Source organism: Grammomys surdaster, unplaced genomic scaffold (assembly GCF_004785775.1).
Source record: "Grammomys surdaster isolate TR1022 unplaced genomic scaffold, NIH_TR_1.0 578, whole genome shotgun sequence".
Taxonomy (NCBI): Eukaryota; Metazoa; Chordata; class Mammalia; order Rodentia; family Muridae; genus Grammomys; species Grammomys surdaster.
Genome location: NW_021604997.1, coordinates 146,409 through 152,578, shown reverse-complemented (window position 1 = coordinate 152,578; position 6,170 = coordinate 146,409).

The window sequence follows — 6,170 nt, the reverse complement described above, 5'->3', positions numbered from 1 at the left end:
TTAAATGTTTTCTTTTTCATTTACATATTTATTTATTCACTTGATATCCTGATTCCAGCTGCCTCCCTCCTCTCCTCTCAAATCTATACTCACAACTTCCTCCCTCTATGCCCGCTCCTGTTCTCCTAAAGGAAACTGAGTACCTCCAACCCTGGAGGGCAAGTGAGATGTTATGGAAATGTCCTGGAAGCAACTTTTTGGAGGAAATAGCTTTGATGTAGTTGAGGTAGAATCAAAAGCTAAGCTGGAATGAAAGGTCCCAGAATCTCAGCATCCCGTTGCATGAACCCTGTAAGGCCTGTCTTCCTCCTACTTCAATCTGCAATATATAAACCTTACAAGTAACACATAGCTCTGTAATGGCATTCATATGGAAGGTGTGAGTAGCATAGATCAGTTAATGAAGATCAATAAAGAAAGACAATTGTCTTCTTTAAAGGTTATTTTGATCATATAATCAAACTAAAATATAAATTTCTATTTATGTGGTCTTAAAGGGTTTTATATAATAATAAGTCATGAAAATTTTGTACCCAATAGGTATTATTGGCTGTATATAGACATTTAAATCTCAACTGGTTCAAGAGCTGTCTCTGTGTACAGCTATATATATATACATCACGACATACACATAACCTATTCTGTTAATCTTGTTAGTCTCTTTATTCTAGTGTGTAGGTAAGTTCTTTGGGATGTCTCTTGTCATCTCTGACAATTTTCAATTTGGAATGAACCTGTAGTTTTTCTTTCCTTGTGGAAATATAGGCATAACCCATCCCCCAGAGTAACACATTTCTCATTTTCCATTCTGATGACAGAATATCCTTAAAATAAACACTCTAGTTTAGTTTAGCAGTTTTTTCTATATTCCAATGTTTTTGAGCAGCCCTAGTTTTTTGTTCATTAGCATTTTAAAATTTTAAAATTAATAAAGCACTATGTATTCTATCTCCAGGTGTTATTGTTGTCCTCTTCTGCCTGTTAGTCATCTCCTTTAGATAAAATTAAATCTCTCTACAATTGCATGTCCTTTAGAACTATGTGATATTACTGTAACCTGGTTTATCTTATAATATGCAAAAACACTTGTTTCATCTTATTAGAGACATATGCCTGACTATTGTCCATTTTAATTTATATGAATATTCATATAATAGGCATAGCTTCTAACAAATTTGTAATATCAGAATCAGCCTTCTCTGATGTTAAAATCCATTGAAATTCTGAATATGTGTATATAGTATGATGCACATATATCAGTTTATCAAACTCTGTAAAATGGAACATACTCTTTTGCCAAATTTTATTTCTTTGGATAACTTTGAGGTTACTTCCTGTAGGTAATGGAGTTTAGTTACAAAAGGAACAAGTAGGACAGTGCCTCACAATTTTCTTGTCTTGTTGCCAAGTAATAGACAATTCTTTCTTTAAACCTTTAATGTTACCATGGTTTTTTAAATGAAATTCTTAAGCTTTTCATAAACTTTCTTTCAAGAGCTGGTCAATTTCATTATTATCTTGGGCTAGATGACCTTACAGACCTGTATGGGGTCTTATGTGTGATTGATGTATAGTAAATGACTTCTATTTCTGATCATTTGTTGTAGTTGAGTAACCAGTGAAGTCAATTCAGAATCACCTTGAGTAAGTTCAGCAGTCTCTATGTGTAAAACAACCCTTTCTGCATATTGAGAGTCAGTTACTACATTAAGAGACTCTTGAAAATATGAAAGTACCATGAATATTGTATATATTTCAGATTTTTGACCCAACTTATAATAGGAACTCTCAGAAAACTTACTTACATCTTCTGATTTATATCTTGTCTTTCTTGATTTATTAGTACAATCAGTGTAAAATGTTGGGGCTCCAGAAATTGGAACGTTTTATTTATTATACAAGGGAAAATCGAATTTGTTCTTTTAAAGAACTTAAGTGACTTGTTTTTAAATTTTCTGTTGTTGAACTCTCCCAAGAAATTATTTCATACTCTTTGTCAATGTTCATCTTGTGTCCATAATGAGACAATCTCTGTGTTAGTAAATGTACCACAATTTCAGCAGGATCCATTCCAGCTAATTGTCAAAATCCCATTTTTTTCTTTTACTATCAATTTAAAGACCTTCTCTATGTAGGTTTTAAATATCTTACTCTGTTTACGTGATAAAATTATATTCTAAGATATAATCTTCCCTCTGTATGAGAATTCTTGTAAGGAGATGACTAGAAGGTAAGATAACTAAGATGTAGGCCATTTTTGGATTAATACAATCTAGATACATATCCTGTAGATTCCTTTCTAGCAGAGCTAACCCCTCAGCATTGGCTGATAATTTCATTTAACTATTTAAATCTTTATCACCTTGTAAGGTATGAAATAATCTGTTTAGCTCTTGAGTAGCCAGGACAATTGGATGGCACAGCCAGTTAATATCTCCCAATAATTTTTAAAAATCGTTAAGAGTCCTTAATTGGTTTCTTTTCATTTATACCTTTTGTAGCCTAACATTTTCTCAGTTTATTTTTTAACGGATATTTTCTTTATTTACATTTCAAATTTTATCTCCTTTCCTGGATCCCACCCTCAGAAACACATCACCCTATCCCCCTCCCCCTGCTTCTATGAGGGTGTTTCCCTACACATCCTCATACTCCAGCCTCCCTACCCTTGAATTCCCCTACTCTGAGGCATCAAGGCTTCACAAAACTGAGGGACTCTTTCTCCATTAATGCCCCAAAGGGTCATACTCTGCTACATATGAAGCTGGATCAATGGGTCCATCCATGTGTATTCCTTGGTGGGTGGTTTAGTCACTGGGAGATCTGGGGTTTATGGTTGGTTGATATTACTGTTTTTCTTATAGGGCTGATAACCCCTTCAAGTCCTTCACTCCTATGCTTAACTCCTCCATTGGTGACACCATTAGGGACACCACTGGGGACCCCATGCTCAGTCAAAAGGTTGGCTGTGAGCATCCACCCTTTATGTGTCAGTTTCTGGCAAAGCCTCTCATGAGCCAGCTATATCAGGCTCCTATCAGCCTGCATTTCTTGACATCCACAATAGTGTCTGGGTTTGCAGACTGTATATGGGATGTATCCCCAGATGAGACAGTCATTGGATGGCCTTCCTTCAGTGTCTGCTCCAAAATTTGTCTCTGTATTTGCTCCCATGTGTCTTTTTCCCCTTTCTAAGAAGGACTCATGCACTGCTCTTCCTGTTTCTTGAGCTTCATGTGGTCTGTAAATTGTGTCTTGGGTATTCTGAGGATTTGGGCTAGAATCCAATCAACATTTAGTGCATACCATGTGTGTTCTTTTGAGATTAGATTACCTCACTCTGGATGATATTTTAAAGTTCCATCCATTTGCCTAAGAATTTCATGAAGTCACTGTTTTTAATAGCTGAGTAGTAGTTCATTATGTAAATCTACCACATTTTCTCTATCCATTCCTCTGTTGAAAGTCATCTAGGTTATTTTCAGTTTCTGGCTATTATAAATAAGGCTGCTATGAACAAAGTGGAGCATGTGGCCTTATTACACGTTAGAGAATATTTTTAGTATATGCTCAGGAGTGGTATAGCAGGGTTCTCAGGTAATACTATGTTCAGTTTTCTAAGGAACTGCCAGACTGATTTCTAGAGTGGTTGTACCATCTTGCAATCCCATTAACAAAGGGGGAGTGTTACTCTTTCTCCACAGCCTCACCAGTATCTGCTGTCATCTGAATTTTTGCTCTTAGCTATTCTTACTAAGGTGAGGTGGAATCTCAGGTTTGTTTGAATTGCATTTCCCCGAAGACAAAGGATGTTGAACAATTCCTTAGGTGCTTCTCTGCTATTTGAGTTTCTTCAATTCAGAATTCTGTTTTTAGCCCTTCGTCTTATTTTCTAATAGGGTTATTTAGTCCTCTGGAGGCTAACTTTTTGAGTTCTTTGTATATATTGGATATTAGCCCTCTGTGGGATGTAGAATTGTTAAAGATAAGTTCCCTATGTTTTGGTTGCTATTTTGTCCTATTGACAGTGTCCTTTGCTTACAGAAATTTTGCAATTTTATGAGGTCCCATTTGTCAATTCTTGATCTCAGAGCATAAGCCATTGGTATTCTCTTCAGAAAAATTTCCCCTGTGTCCATGTGTTTGAGAGTCTTCCCCACTTACTTTTCTATTTGTTTCAGTGTATCTGGTTTTATGTGGAGGTCGATGCTCCATTTGGACTAGAGTTTTCAACAAGGAGATAAGAATGTACAATGTGCATTCATCTACATGCTGGCCCCCAGTTGAGCCAACACTATTTGTTGAAAATGCTTTTTTTTTTTTCATCCGTATGGTTTTAACTCCTTTGTCAAAGATCACGTTACCATAGGTACATGGGTTTATTTTTGGGTGTTTAAATCTATTTCATTAATCTACCTGCCTGTCTGTAAGTATACATATTAATAAAATCAAAAATGAAAAGGGAGACATAACAACAAAAACTGAGGAAATTCAAAAATCATCAGAGCCTACTACAAAAGTCTGTAGTCGGTGAAATTGGAATATGTGGATGAAATTGACTATTTTCTAAACAGATGCCATGTGCCAGAGTTAAATTAGGAACAGATAATCCATCTAAGCAGTCCCATAAACTCTAAAGAAATTGAAGCAGTCATTAAAAGTCTCCAAATGAAAAAAAAAGCCCAGGACCAGATGGGTTTAATAATGAATTCTATCAAACCTTCAAAGAAGATCTAGCACCAATACATTTCAAACTGTGCCACAAAATAGAAACAGAAGGATACACAATCCTATTTGTTCTATGAAGCTGGAATTCTGTTTATTCCTAAGCCAAACAAAGACTCAACAAAGAAAGAAAAGTTCAGACCAATTTCTCTTATAAACATTGATGCAAAAATACTAAATAAAATTCTTACAGACCTAGTCCAAGAACACATAAAAATAATCATTCATCACAATCAAGAAGGCTTCATCCTAGGGATGCAAGGATGGTTCAATATACAAAAATCCATCAATATAATACCCTACATAAACTAACTCATAGAAAAGACCACATTATCATTTCATTAGATGCTGAAAAAGCATTTGACAACATTCTAAGCAATTCAAAATTGGTTCATGGGAAAAGACTTGAAAACATTAGGAGTTGAAGGTCCATACATAAACATATTAAAAGCAATATACAGCAAACTTGTAGCCAATATCAAACTAAATGGAGAGAAACTTGAAACTATCCCATTAAAATCAGAGACTAGAAAAGGCTGCCCACTCTCTCACTATCTATTTAATATGGAACTTGAAGTTCTAGCTAGAACTATTAAACAACAAAATGAAGTCAAATGGGTATGAATTGGAAGGGAAGAAATCAAAATATGACTATTTGCAGAAGAAATGATCATATCCTTAAGTGACACCAAAAATTCCACCAGAGAACACATAAACCTGATAAACAACTTCAGCAAAGTGGCTGGATAGAAAATTAACTCAAATTACTCAGTAGGTTTCCTCTATTCAAAGGAGAAACAGGCTAAGAAAGAAATTAGGGAAATGACACCCTTCACAATAGTCACAAAAAAATATAAAATACCTTTGTATGAATCTAGCCAATCGAGTGAAAGATCTGTGTGAAGAGAACTTCAAGTTTCTGAAGAAAGAAATTGAAGATGATCTCAGAAGATGGAAGTATCTCTCTTGCTCAGGAATTGGCAGAATTCATATAGGAAAAAAATGGCCGTCTTGCTGAAAACAAGCTACAGATTCAATGTAATCCTAATCAAAATTCCAACTCAATTCTTTAAAGAGTTAGTAAGAGTAATTCTCAAATTCATTTGGAATAAGAAAACCCTCTGATTGCAAAAACTATTCTCAAAAATAAAAGGAATTCTGAGAAAATCACCATCCCTAATTTCAAGCTGTATTATAGAGAAATAGTGATAAAAACTGCATGGTATTGTTAGGCAAGTGTTTGTAGACTTATTGTGAATCCTAGATTATTGATGGAATTCCCTCTGTGTATTTTCAGGAGCAATTTGTAATCCCCATCAAGGCAAGGTTTTTTTTTTCTTTTTACTTTATCAAGCATTCTTTCCATGATATTTATGTCTTAATCAGCCAATAGGTTATCATCCATATAATGATGATAATGGATTGAGGAAGTTTTTGTGAGTTCC